Below are 15,445 nucleotides of genomic sequence, written 5' to 3' on the forward strand. Positions count from 1 at the left end.
GATACAGTTTTGCCTTTTGTCCATTGAGAAGTTTGAGTGAGGTTGGTGTAAATTGTAAAATTATGTCTACATTCATTTGATTAGATATGGCTTCCAATTATTTGTATAATTGGTTTTGGAGATATCATGGGAAGTCAGTTTCCCTGAAGGAAACTGGGTGTGTTCCATGAAACATGAACTGTGTTTGTTCCCTGGGAATCACTTTCTGCTTTTTCTGGCTTTGGATTTGACTTGTTTGGATATCTCATACTAGCGGAATCACAGAACGTTTGTCCTTTTTTGGTCTGGTGTATTTCACTTAATATAATGACCCTAAGGTTAATCCAGATTGTAGCATTGTCAGAATTACCATCTTTGAAGGGCTGAATCATATTCCATTGTGTGTATACCACAGTTTGTTTATGGAATTGGCTGTCCGTGGACACTTAGATTGCTTCTGTTTGTTGGCCAGTGTGACTCATGCTATTATGAATATGACTGCAGAAATATGCAATTTTTCAGCCCCTTTTTCCAAACCTTTTGGGTACATAGCATGATTTAGAATTGAAATATATGTTCATTCCATGTGTTAGTTTTGGAGTAATTTCTGTAATGTCTTACACAGTGGCAGAACCATTTAAGACCATTTCATACCATTTCAGTATGGTAGAATACTGTTCAAGCTTTTGAATATACCTTGTGTTGCATATTCATTCACCCACCGATGGACACTTGAATGGGTTCTACCTTTGGGCTATTGTGAATAATGTCGTTATGAATATTTGCGTATCAGTTTGTATTTGAATTATTAACAAATACATAGTACTATATATGAAAGAAACCACAAGGACCTACTGTATAGTTTAGGAAACTGTATTGAATATCTTATGATAACATATAATGGAACAGAATCTCAAAAGGAATATATGAAAAAGACATAATACCATGATAATTATTGTGCAAACACTATGAGTTATCATAACACTAGTCAACATGTATTTATACATGCCACTAAAATATTCACATCTGTAAGTATATTTCACTGCTTGATTATGTAAAAATAGAGAATTCAAACAGAGAATAAATAAACTTCCCGTCATTGATCATCATCACTTATGCACTATTACTACCTGTAATACTCATTGTATAAGTGCTGGACTAGGAATTTACATTTGTGTAAACCAAGAGATTGTGAAGGTATAAGGAAGTATAACTTATTTAATTCCTTAATGAAGGATTATAGAACTCTATGTACATGAAGTGAATGAAAGTCCAATGGTTTAATTGAGTCACATTCTTACTAGAGTGATGAGCTTCCACCCCACCCAATGTTAGCTCACAATTAAATCCTGCAGTCACCTGGCCTCAATGTCTGCTTCCTGCCATCCAGAAAGAAAAGGTGAGGAAGTCCTGACAAAAGCATTGCTATTTTTCTTTTTTTGATTTGTATTTTATTGCAGGGCTTGGCAAAAAGAGGGCCTAACCTGTTTTTAGAGTTCCATCCCAAGGCTTGCTCTGGCATGTTACATATGTTAACAAACTGCTGATTATTTTCAACAAAGGACAATGATCTACACTTCACTATCTGCTGCTTGAGCTGGAATAGTAGGCATCCCTTTAAGTGCAGTCCTTCATGTTGAAGTAGGCATACCTGAAGCAATAGCATAAGAGGAACACATTTATCATGTAGACATCACATCCCATGAATTTGTAATAATTTTTCAGTTATACCCATCATCATTGGAGGAACTGGCTTGTCCCAGTAATAACTGGAGTACCCAACATAACAGTTCCTTGACTAAACAATACGCTTACGAGTACTTCTTCCAATGTTCTTTCTCCTACTTTGGTCATGAACAGGAGAAGCGGATGGCAGTGGTTCTTGAAATGTATATTGATTCCTAGGTGGCACAGTCAGTAAATAATCTGCCTACCAGTGCAGGAGATGGAAATGATGTGGGTTTGATCCCTGGGTCGGGAAGATAACAATTCATATACTCGTTTTATGTGATTAAGTTTTATACTCACGAGTTTTTTTCTTCTGTATACAGAATATATAGTTGGACCATAAAGAAAGCTGAGTGCAGAAGAATGGATGCTTTTGAACTGTGGTGTTGGAGAAGACTCTTGAGAGTCCCTTGGACTGCAAGGAAATCCAACCAGTCTATCCTAAAGGAAATCAGTTCTGGGTGTTCATTGGAAGGACTGATGTTGAAGCTGAAACTCCAATATTTTGGCCACCTAATGTGAAGAGCTGACTCATTTGAAAAGACCCTGATATTGGGAAAGATTGAATGCAGGAGGAGAAGGGGATGACAGAGGATGAGATGGTTGGATGGCATCACCAACTCAATGGACACGAGTTTGGGTAAACTCTGGGAGTTGGTGATGGACAGGGAGGCCTGGCATGCTGCGGTTCATGGGGTCACAAAGAGTTGGACACGACTGAGCAACTGAACTGAACTGAACAGAAAAACAAATGCTGTTCAAGGACACTGAAAGAACCCTAATGTTGAAAATCAGATCTGTGTTGTGAGCAATGCTTAGAAATCCATGAGTTGAAGCATAGTATTATGCCTATCATCCTTGTAGTTTCCTCAGTGAAATACGTTGAGAAAGCTCTTCATTCATGGTATAGATTCATGAAGAAGCTAAATAGCATTACTCCTTTACATTGACAACTGTGAATTTAAATCTCCTGTGAATCATGTGTGACAACCACACATACCAACATGATTTATTAGTATTATATCAATATTTTTAGTCCTATTTCATGGAGAAGGCAATGGCACCCCACTCCAATATTCTTGCCTGGAAAATCCCATGGACAGAGGAGCCTGGTAGGCTGCAGTCCATGGGGTCGCTAAGAGTCGGGCACGACTGAGTTACTTCACTTTCGCTTTTCACTTTCATGCATTGGAGAAGGAAATGGCAACCCACTCCAGTGTTCTTGCGTGGAGAATCCCAGGGACAGAAGAGCCTAGTGGGCTGTCTTCTATGGGGTCACACAGAGTCGAACACGACTGAAGCAACTTAGCAGCATTGTATTTCAACTAAAAATATCAATATACAATTGTACATGAAGTCAAGACATAAAATCAGGGCAAATACAAAATATTCCATCCTTTGAGAACGGGAGCGAAAAATCTATTGCTTTGCCTATTGCATTTTTATGTATTAGATCCTTAAGTATTTTATTCACCACACCCAACTGAATGATTCACCAATGTTTCAGAGAGGAAAGGATCATTTCTCTTTAACAATGAGTAGTTCAACTCCTCTCAAAGCAAATATCGGATGGTAATAACTATGAAGGACGAAGTTGATTATTCATATTTATATTACTCATTCATTAGCTTGACAAAGGTACTAGATCTGTTACCACATTTTTAAAAAAATAATATCTGCATGTGACAGTGCAAGTAGCTCAGTCATGCCTGACTCTTTGTGACCCCATGGACTATACAGTCCATGGAATTCTCTAGGCCAGAATACTGGAGTGAGTAGCCTATCCCTTCCCCAGGGGATCTTCCTGACCCAGGAATCAAACCAGGGTCTCCTGCATTGCAGGCAGGTTCTTTACCAACTGAGCTATTAGGGCTTCCCTGGTGGTTCAGTTGGTAAAGAATATCTGCATAACTGTCTATAAATTTGGAATTAGCAATCTGTCTGTGAGCAGGACTGGTCATAAGCAGCTTCTGTGATAAAACAGAAGCATGACTGTCTGACTGTCCTCTACAAGGATCTTCACTATTCTTGTGCTAGTGAACATGGAAAGTATTAGGTTCGGTTTCTAAGTGAGAATTACAGTGAGAAACTAATGGCTAATATCACAGCTGGCCATTTAAGTACTTAATGGGAGAAGCAATCCTAGCCCTACCAAGTAGTAACCATCATGAAATTAGGTATTGTCATTGTAGCCTTGTTCCTTGAATTTGTAGTGTTATTGGCTGTGTTATTCAAGAATATGCCTTCACCCTGTCAATAACACATATTTCATAACACATAGCGATGCACTCAACCGATGTGCATCCTACAGTAAATCCCAGCCCTGATGTCTTTTAGGAGCCTCTCCGGCCATTGTCATAATTTTGTGTGAGACCGTGAAAGCTCAGTGTTTTTTATTATGCTTGTGCTTATGACGGGAGGTCTGAGAAGGCACTTCTGAAGGTTTATTCCTACCAGTTGTTATCATTTTTATAGAGTCTTTAAGGTTTAATCACTGAGGTGTTGCTTCTACACTTGTACTAGGCTGAGTAGCAACATGCCCTTTCTCCCTAAGTGCAGTAGAAGTCATTCCCACTTCCCAACATGCCTGTCTTCTGTCCTCTGAAGTATGTATTGCTTGAGCTCACCATAGCCTGGTAGATGGAAATTGTCAGGATATTCTAGAAAGTGTTTTTATTGCAGTCTCTTCAGGAGGTTACAACAGCTGCAAACCTCAGGATTATACAAAGCACTTTTTACAACCTCAGATGAAGGAGAAGTCAACACTCGTGACAGCCACAGGCTTCCATGGCCTGTACATGATCGTGGGCTTTGCTTTCATAGTCATCCTCTTTCTTATACGAACTAAGATGTCACTGTATTTTTATTAATCATCATTTTATCTTTGATGTTTTTTAGATATATTATGGATTTTCCTATGTATCTTCACTTATTAATGAGGGTCTTATGTTAGTAGTAGTTACTAAGACTGACTTCCAATCAGTTAGCTGTGGTAGAATAGGAAAAAGAATGACCAACTGTATATTTTTAACATTATGTATTAATATATTATTAGTTTTATTTGCAGTCATCCAACTCTAACTTTCTGAAATAAACACTCAGAAAAATCATGTCCTTTTGAATGTTCATTTGACTGTATAGGAGCATGGCAATGTTATTAAATTGTTTAGTTTCCATTATGTTTCTCCTGTTTGATGTAGATATCGGCCTTTGGTTCTATCACAAGCATTGCAAGTAAAAAAAAAATTAATTAGAGCTGCAGTGGTAGTTTTACTGTTAGCACTAAGTATAGCATAATGTGAACACAGAAGAGGTTAGAGTAGACCAAATATGAAAGTTAGTTTAAAAGAAAATATACAATGTTGAATGATTACAGTAGGATTAAATTTATAGATATGAAGTTCCTTTAGTATTATTCTATCCTTTCAGTTTCTTTTGCAGGGGTGTTAATGTACAGATTCCAGTACCATGGCTAGAGTGAATAATGCTATCATTATTCATGAGAGCAACTCTACTAATTCTTAATGCTCATGTCACTCAAGGTATTTTAATACCTATTATGTTATTAGTGTTTGTAGTTTGTGAAGTCACATAAGTTGTATTCATTCAAGCAATAGTATCAAACAGCTATGGCATCAATTATAGATGTGAATAGATATAGAATGTGAATCTTTTTCACTGTGACGTTATTATTTAAGGTATTCTATTAATACCAGTAAAAAAGCTGTACAGAAATAATATAACGTTTATTAAGAAAACAAGATTTACTAATTCATTTTATTATTCTATTTCTTTTAAACTGATTTAATGACAACAGGCTTAATTTTTCATTAATTTGTATGACCATCAGCAGTTTGACCAAGTTGAAGAACATGGCTCGTTCGTAGTCTTCCTCATCAGCTCACTCCATCTACTAGCTTTAAAATTATTTAGTACAGAACTCAAACACTGTTTAGGTGTTAATCCAGTGTTTTGTTTGATTATCATGCAGGATCATTTTAAAAGTAAAAGTACCATGGGATGTTTTCATACCTATTGAGGATTTACTTCATTTATTTTGGTCATACTTGTTTAATTTTCTGTCTTACAGTCTTGTTCATAGATCAAAGCTATTAAATATTGAAAATGACACTGGAAATGGTCATCTTTATTTTTCATCTGTTTTTAAATTCCTTGTGAGGTTATTCATTGGTAGTTTATAAAACTGAATGGATTGTGTGTAGCCATACTTTCTTATTGTCATTCTGTGAATTTGAAAAATGTCTGAAGTTGTTTATGCCTTAAACATTAATACAGATGATGTCCAATATTTATCTGAATAGACTTGCTTTCAATTTGTAGTTTCCTATGCGTATGTCTTTCTTTATGGATTTGGGTAGAACTTGTATTGGAACACTGAAAAATCTGTTAGAGCAACCATACTGACCTTTTTTCTGATGGTCATAATTAAGATTTTCATTGTCAATGGTGAGTATGACATTTGTACTGTCATTTTGTGTTGGGAGCCGCTGGGATGCACCCAGTCCATGACAAGGTCATGGGACGAGAGAGGAACCTGCAAGGCAGCTCTTCCTTACATGGGGCTGCCCCGGGGGCCCAATATGTCCCCTCTGGAGCCACTGGGACGAGAAAGGAACCTGCAAGGCAGCTCTTCCCCTCGAGGTTTTCCCAGGGGCCCAGCATGTCTCTGTCTTCCTTCTGTCTTACTGTTGCTGGGCTTTCTATTAATTTTTGGAAATGATAATATATAGTAATAAGGTCTCGCTGGAAAAGTCCAAGCCTTTTTGGAAATGTTTAAGATTGCTCTGGCTCAGGACACGACCATAAACATCAAGTCATAAAAGAAAAGGCCACGGGTGTAGTTTGGCTGCTTGCCTAAAAGATTATAACGTTCTAGAATAGAAAAGAGTAGAGGTATTTAGATTTAGAAGTAGATATACTGCTTTAGTTTACTTGCTCCTTGGTTGAAAGGGTTTTCACTATTGCTATTTCCTTGCTGTTATTTGTTCGTTGCTTCCCTTTCTTTAAACAACATGGGATATTATGGGTACTTTTGTAAAATTAGAAAATGGGGTATATAGGATTTTAATAGAAGATTTATATTAACCAGCTTTACTGCCATTATCTTACTATTAATAGAGGTGTTTTGCTGCTTTAGAGGTGTTTTTGCTGTTTAATAATTAATCGTTGTAAATTGAGATTTTGTGGTTTCAGGTAAAGAAAAATATCAGGTTTTTCTCATGGTACTATTTTCAGAAATGTCAAACATGTTACTGTAACCCTTCCCATGCATTGTTTTATTGTCTAAAGAATTTACACTATACCTGAGATTTGTAAAACATTGTTTTTGTTAGAGTGAAAATGTTAGGCCATTGAGGCAAGAAGACTATGTACGGGACATTTAAGTATAAACCCTGTAATCAGAAACGTTCTAGATGAATGCTTAGGGGAAAAACATGTGGAAAAAAAAATATTGATGGAAGCACAAACCAATATCTGATGTAATATGTGGTGACTTAAGGTGGAGGTAACATTCATTCTATAAAAACTGAGTTATCCTAAAAATAAAAAAAAAAAAAGCTACCTCTTCTACACAATGTCTGTGTGTGTGTGTGTGTGTCTGTCTTCTTCCTCGCTGACGCCACTCATCCCTTGGGTATTCCTGGTCCTGCTGGGGCTGGACCTCGGCAATTTTGCTCAATGCTTTGAATCCTAGTGGAAAAACATGCTGTTAATCCTACTTTTGTGAGGATTGAAACCATCGTAAAAACTGGAATTTGTTTAAACATTTTTGGTTTAAATATATCTTGTGTATATAATTATCCAGATTACTGTTGGGTATTAGATTGCTATGTTACAATATGTATGACATACATGAGTTCCACTGTTATTGATAGGATATGTGGTGGAGAGGTATTTGGTGGTGCAAGTGATTTAAATGATGTGTTCACACAGTGTTTATATTCCTGTTATGTGGTTAATGGGTCTTGGATTCACGTTTGAAATATGACTCCCTTGTCTTTTGTGATGCATGAGAAGTGCTGAAATTGAAGATGATGCAGGTTAAGTCTAGGGTTGAGGGTGTGAGTAGGGTGGGGGGGAGGGTGTGGGTTAGGTTAAGGGTGTGGATTAGGGTGTGGGTTACATTGTGGCTTAGGGGTTAGAAGTTAGGGGTGTGGGTGAGGGTGAGGGCTGAGGGGTGAAGGTGTCAGGTTAGGGTTGGGGTGATGCATTAGGGTTAGGGTGTCAGGTTAGGGTTAGGGGGTCGGGTTAGTGTTAGGTTCTGGGATAGGGTTATGGTGTTGGTTAGGGTTAGAGTGTCGTGTTGGGGTTAGGGTTAGGGCAAGGGCGAGGGCAGTTTCGCCTGGGACCTTATGGAGGGGCCTCACAGTCAAAGGTAAAGGCAGAGTCACATTCACAAGTCTGTTCCATCCCCTTTGCTCTATAGTAAGCCTAGGCCTGTTAGGAAAACTCTTGGCTCCTGTGGGGACACACCCTGTGTGTGAATCTGCATACCGGACCTAGGGGCCACAGGGCGCCTGTTTCCTTCTGGGAGAGGGGACCCTGAAGCGGTGTTGCCTGGCAACAGCTTGAAAATCCATTAAATTGCACTTTACATACCTCTGACAAAGCTAGTTTTGCTCCACCTTTTCGCCATTTGGAAGCAAGCCCTCCATACCCTCTTCCCAAGTAGGCAATGGGCCTACTTTGAGTAGAAAGGCCCCTTGAGGAGCTGAGCCCAGGAAGGCACCCAGTCATGTCAAACATACTCCCACTGCTTGCTTCTTCATGGGCAGTATCACTATCAGCTAGGAATGTCTTTGCAAGGATTGCAAAGGGAAGGAGAGATACATGGCCCTGCCTCTGAAACTTCAGTCCTCTGAGCAGAACTGGAATTCAATTGTATCAGCGAAACTGTGCCTTCCAAAGAGGCTTGCAAACACACGCCGGGTGGCTGCCTCTTCTTCCCGGAAGAAGGCTCCCTTTCCCTGCAGCCTGCGAACTCCCTGTCCCAGCCTCCTGTAAAAGCGCTTCTTGGAGTTCCTTCTTGGAGTTCCTTTCTTAGTGGCAGTTATCCCTGAACTTGGGGCCATAGGGAGTAGCCCCACACTCACAGGGAAAGGCAGACCCACCTCCACACATCTCTTCTGTCCCCTTTGCTTTGTAGGACAACTCTAGTGAGCCTAGGTCTGTCAGAAAATTCTTGACTTTGACGGGAACACACCCTGTGTGTGAACCTGCATACCCGACCTAGGGGCCACAGAGCACATGTTTTGCTCGAGTGGGCCTTGAAGCAGTACAGCCTAGCGAGAGCTTGAAAATCCATCCAATTGCTCCTTTCTTACCTCTGACAGCTAGCTTTGCTCCACCCTTTGGCAGTGTGGAGGGAAGAGGGCCCAACCCCCTCCCCAAGCGGACATGGGGCCTAATTTGAAAGGAAAGGCCCCTTGAGGAGCTGAGCCCATCAAGGCACCCAGTCATGTCAAACATACTCCCACTGCTTGCTTCTTCATGGGCAGTACCACTATCAGCTTGGAATGTCTTTGCAAGGATCGCAAAGGGAAGGGGAGATACATGACCCTGACTCTGGAACTTCAGTCCTCTGAGCAGACCTGAGAGCTCTAGGGGGCCTAGGACTGTCAGGAAAATTCTTGGCTCCTACGGGGACACACCCCGTATGTGAACCTGCATACCGGACCTCGGGGCCACAGTGTGCCTGCTTCTCTCAGTGTGCCTGAAGCAGTGCAGCCTAGCAACAGCTGTTGAGCCTAGGTCTGTCTGGAACGTTCTTGGGTCCTGCGGGGAAAACACCCTGTGCACACCCCTGGATACCGGGCCTAGGGGCCAAAATTCTCACATGTCTCCTGGGGAGCCCTAACACAGTGTGACCTAGCAACTGCTTGAAAATCCATCCCATTGCTGTTTTCCTCCTTCTGATACAGCTAGCATTGCTCCTTGCTTTGGGATATCTCAAGCAAGGGGCAAGTCCATAACTGCTCGCCTGGGGCCCAATGGATGTGCAAGGTGCCCTCGACCAGGTGACCCCAGCATGGCATCTGGCCCCCTCAGACACACTCCCGCAGCCTTCTTCCTCATGGGCAGCACCTCTCTGACCCAGAAATGTGTTTGCAAGGCTCGGAATGTGCAGGGAGACACACGGCCCTGACTCTGGAATTTAGGTCCTCGGGGTAGGCCTGCAGGTCTGACATCTGAGAAGCAAAACACTTGCTGCAAATAGAGGCCTGAAAATACACTCTCTGTGTATGCCTTTCCTTCCTCCAAGGAAGATAGCTTTCCCAGTCTCCTGCGTGCTGAGTGTCACACAGCTGGAATGCACTTGCGTGGAGGTCATGATTCAGTGGCAATGGCCCCTGAGGCCCTGTGCCCAGGTAGGGCTCCCACACTCACAGGCAAATCAAAGCAACTTCCAAAAGAGTCAGCTCTTCGCATCTAGTGGCCAAAGTATTGGAGTTTCAGGTTCAATATTAGTCTTTCCAATGTATATTCAGACTTGATTTCCTTTAGGATGGAGTGGTTGGAGACTTCTTATAGTCTAAGCGACCTTCAAGCATCTTCTTCAGCACCACAGTGCAAAAGCATCATATCTTTGGCTGTCAACTTTCTTTATAGTCCATCTTTCACATCCATACATGACATGGAAAAACCTTAGCCTTGACTAGACGGATCTTTGTTGGCAAAGCAACGTCTCAGCTTTTTAATATGCTGTCTAGCTTGGTTATCACGTTCCTTCCAAGTCGTAAGCATCTTTTAATTTCATGGCTGCAGTCACCATCTGCAATGATTTCCGAGCCCTGAAAAATAAAGTCTGCCGCTGTTTCCACTGTTTTCCCATCTATTTGACGAGAAGTGATGAGACTGGATGCAATGATCTTAGTTTTCTGAATGCTGAGCGTTAAGCTAACTTTTTCACTCTCCTCTTTCTCTTTCATCAAGAGACTCTTTAGTTCTTCACTTTCTGCCATCAGGGTGGTGTCATCTGCATATCTGAGGTTATTGATATTTCTCCCAGCAATCTTGATTCCAGTTTGTGCTTCATCCAGCCCAGCATTTCTCACAATGCACTCTGCATATAAGTTAAATAAGCAGAGTGCCAATATACAGCCTTGACATATTCCTTTTCCTATTTAGAACCAGTCTGTTGGTCCAGGTCCAGTTCTGTTTCTTCCTGACCTGCATATAGGTCTTTCAAGAGGCAGGTCAGGTGGTCTGGTATTCCCATCTCTTTCAGAATTTTCCCCAGTTTATTGTGATACATGCAGTCAAAGGCTTTGGCATAATCAATAAAGCAGAAATAAGTGTTTTTCTGGAACTCTCTTGCTTTTTCAATGATCCAGTGGATGTTGGCAATTTGATCTCTGGTTCCTCTGCCTTTTCTAAATCCATCTTGAACATTTGGAATTTCACGGCTGACGTATTGCTGAAGCCTGGCTTGGAGAATTTTGAGCATTACTTTACTAGCCTGTGAGATGAGTCCAGTTGTGTGACAGTTTGAACATTCTTTGCCATTGCCTTTCTTTGAGACTGGAATGAAAACTGACCTAACAACCTAGATGTTTTCAATTGCATATGCTAAAAGAACTGCCTTTGCAGTTTCCAAGGAAAAAAGTTTCATTTTAACCATTTTTTTCTGAAGTCCAAGGAATATCATGGCCATCCTCCATCAAAAAGTCATCTTTCTTTTATGTAATCATAGTTTCATGCCTAAATTATAGACCAACTCATGCTCAAATTGGCTCTGATATCAGGGGCAGATCAGCTAGCTGATAAAAAGCTTGGATTGCCCCTCTGGAGGAAAGTGAGACCTTGGTCCCATGAGAAGAATCTGAGGGCTTAAGGGAATTTGCAGGAGTGGGGAAAGCTTGGTCCATCCTACATGTACCATAATCTTAAATAATGCTTATTTACTTTACAGAAGTAAAAACAGATGATAAAAACAAATATAAATCACTGAAAGGTAAATAAATTCATCATCTGTGATTGAAAGCTGCATTCTAAGAAAAATTTGTTCTCTTAACCTAGTAAGGAGACTAAATTCCAGTCTGGTACCAGCTTACCAGATAACAAACAAAAACCGTTGTTTATGGGTAAGCTTAGGAAAGTCTTTTCCATGTATCTTGAAGTAGCAGTATTTTTGCAAATGCATCAGTGTGAAACCATGGAAGGCATGTTTAAAACCTGATTAGATAGAAATTGACAAAGTAAATCTGGTCACTGCTGTGACTTGAAACACTTTAATATGATAACTAGAATTATAACTGACAGCATTTTACCAGGACATATCAGATTTTCATGGATGTCACATAGTTTCTAGGATATCTACAATAGTAACTGAAGGAGTCTTTGGGCTTAGGAAAGAAAACAACAGTCTCAAAGGCCCTTGCTTGTATCATTTAACTTCAGAGAAAACAAAATCGAACTTTAGGTCCCACCCTGAGGCTCCAGGCCAGTTGTATCTATCTGGAACTTATCACCCCCTGCCCAGGGGACTTATCACCCCCTGACCAACTACAAATGCTATCTCTCTCTCCTTCTTTTCTGCCTCAGCCCAAACTATACCTTACAGTAACATCCACCATATAATTTGGGAAGATTCATCACTCCTTCTGACAGCACTTCCCATGTAGTTTAACATGCCAAACGAACTCAGGTTCTTTAATATCTCTCTTTGGGAGGTCTCAGGGGCCCTCTGAAGCATCCCAAAGTTAGCTAGAAGTCAATTATTTAGGAAGGTTTGTTCATAAATATCAAAAGGGTTTATGACAGTCAGGTAGGCTGTGAAAGAATATTTATCCACTTAGCCAAAGTTAACAAAAGATTTCAAAGGTAAATCTAGGACAGATCATTTAAGAGGTAAAGAAACTTAAAATCCACTAGCAAAGGCAGTTCAACATCTCAAGAAACCTTGTACTAGGCACAAACTCTTTTCTGGGGGTCCACTTTCCATAAAACCTCCTTATCCCATTCTGTACCCATTCCTTTGCTTCTCCCATCCTGAAACTGCCACCTGTAAGTCAGAACTACTTCTTTTTCCTTCATCAAATGCAATTTCATTCCTTGTACCTTCTTTAATAACAAGTCATACATTTTTCCTTAAGCAACAAAGAACTGACTTTCATATTGGCATTTTACAGATTGGTGAACTGATTGGTATCAGTGATACTATCTAAAAAAACAAAATTGCTTTCTTACACTGCACATCTCAGCATGGCACCAGACACTATTCATGGATAGTCAAAATCTCTTTAGAGTTTCTGTGTAAGAGGAAGGTCCTATCAAGTAGTGAATGTTTCAGAACCTTAATTTATGAAATGACCTAGCTATTCAATACACTGTCATCACTTGTTTTTAGCAAAACCATAGAAATTCAGGTAACCAAAATCTGGAGAAACTATTGTAAGTTCAGTTCAGTTCAGTTGCGTCTGACTCTTTGCGACCCCATGGACTGCAGGCTGCCAGGCTTCCCTGTCCATCACCAACTCCCGGGGCTCGCTCAACCTCATGTCCATTGAGTCAGTGATGATATCCAACCATCTTATCCTCTGTTGTCCCCTTCTCCTCTGCCTTCAATCGAGACTACTATAGACAGATATTTTAAAGTATAATTATTTGTAATAGTTTATCTAAAAGCTCATATCTCATTTACATTTTTTAGGAGTTTTTTTGTTTGTTTGTTTTTAGAGGTACTTTCTTTGTTGACCAGTTTGTGAGAGATATAACAATATAGCAATATTTAACTTATAATAAACCTAGGCACTATGAAAAGTTTATGCTTAATGTTAATGACTCTTAGACATGTCTATATTAGAGTAGTGAAAAAAATAAAATACTAGATATTTAATATTGACTAGTTCCCAATTCATATGAATGCAAAATTCATTTAGGTCAATTTTTTTCTTGTATTTAGAGCTATTTGACTTGTGAGGGCTTCCTTTTCTTTAGATTATTTAAATAAGAACTCACTCACAGCTTCAGCAATATTATCAAAAAACAGAAGACTCACACTGAGACATACAGAAATCCACACAGAGATCTTCTAGTTTTCCGCCTAAGATTGAAAATATCTCTTTGACTTCCCTTTATTTGGGGAGGAGGGGGGTGTTGAAGTTCTCATTTGCCCAAGGCTGAGGTCTCAGGCAAAGTGGGCATTGTTTTCTAAGAAAATGGTTAACTTCAAGCTTTGCCCTAGGCAGGCCTTTTTTACAAGCTATGTTTTTAATTGCATATGCAAAAGAACCAGCTTTACAGTTTCCAAGATAATTTTTTTTTATTTTAACCAGTTTTCTCTGGTTCTATAGAACATCATGGCCATCCTAGGTCAGGTCATCTTTCCTTTCTGTAGTCATAGTTTTATCCCTGAATTATAGACAGATCAGCTGACAAGTTTTCCGTAGTTGAACTTGCGGAAGGATCATTAATGTGGTCGGTTCTGAGAGCGGAGGGTGGTCTCTCCTCGCCCTGCTTGGCTCCTGAGCCTCTCCTCCACCCCAGAGGTGCCGGATGGGAAGGTAAGGGAGGGGAAGACGTCTGGAAGGCGCCGCGCGCCGGGCGGGCAGTCGGGTCCGGTGGCATTTCCGGTGGTAGGGGAAGAGGGGCCGCGGGAGAAGGTGGGGGGGCGGCGTGCAGAGTGCGGGTCTGGTGGGAAAGACGGCTCTCCTCCGCCTTCCCGCCCGCCCCTCCATCCTCGGCCGGGCGCCCCGCCACCCTTGCCCCGCGCCCGGTGGCGGCGTCTCCGGTGTCCCTCTTCCGCCCGACCTCCCCGCCAAGTTCCCTCGAGGTTGGGTCCGAGGGTTGGGGTGGGGTGGGGTGGGGTGGGGGTGGTGGTGGGAGGTGCTCAGCGCGCCCCCACCCCACCGCGGGCGCCTTGCCCGCGGCGCCGGCCATGGCTGCCTTCCCCCCAGCCGCAGACCGCACGGCGCGGATCCTCCGGTTGCGTCTTGCGGGCTGTGCGGCGTGACGGCTGGTGGCTCCCCGTCGCTGGGCCGCTTGCCTGCCCGACGCGTCCCGCCGCTGGCCCTGGACCTGTTTGCCTCAGCCGGTCGTCGTCCGCTGCTCTGGGCCTGCCGCGCGGTCGCCAGACGCCTCCTCACGCCCTCCGAGCCTCCGGGCTTGCTCCCGGCCACCCCTCCCCACGCCTCACGCGGCTGTCTTGTCTCTCGCCCTCTCACCTCTGTCGTGTCCCTGCCCGCTTGGCGCCACGCTTCCCGTCCTCTCTGCCCTTGGTGGTGGAGGGAGGAGGGTGCCTGGGCCGCGGGCGCGGGTAGGGGGCCCCGGTGGTTGAGGGGAGCGGACGGGGTCCGGGGGGGGCGGCCGTACCGGTGTAGGAGGTGGTGGGGGAGGGCTCTGCCCGTTTCGGGGGGATGTGGGGGTGGTCTTTTGGCGTCGGCGGGGACCTCCGGGCGGTGGTCGACCGGCGCACTGGGGGCCCCCATGCGTCACGGGCCCGGCAGGGTCGAGGCCCGCGGGCGGGGACGCGGCGGCGGTGGTGGTGGTCGAAATCCGGCCGGTGGCCCGCAGGGCGTGCCTTGCGCCTCGCCCGCCTCCCCCCTTTCCAGGTACCTAGCGAGGGGCTTCCCTGGTGGCTCAGATGGGAAAGCGTCTGCCTGCAGTGCGGGAGACCCAGGTTCGCTCCCTGGCTTGGGAAGATCCCCTGGAGTAGGACTTGGCAATCCACTCCAGTATTTTTGCCTGTGAAATGCCATGGACAGAGGAACTTTGT

This window comes from Cervus elaphus, chromosome 22 (genome assembly GCF_910594005.1).
Source record: "Cervus elaphus chromosome 22, mCerEla1.1, whole genome shotgun sequence".
Taxonomy (NCBI): Eukaryota; Metazoa; Chordata; class Mammalia; order Artiodactyla; family Cervidae; genus Cervus; species Cervus elaphus.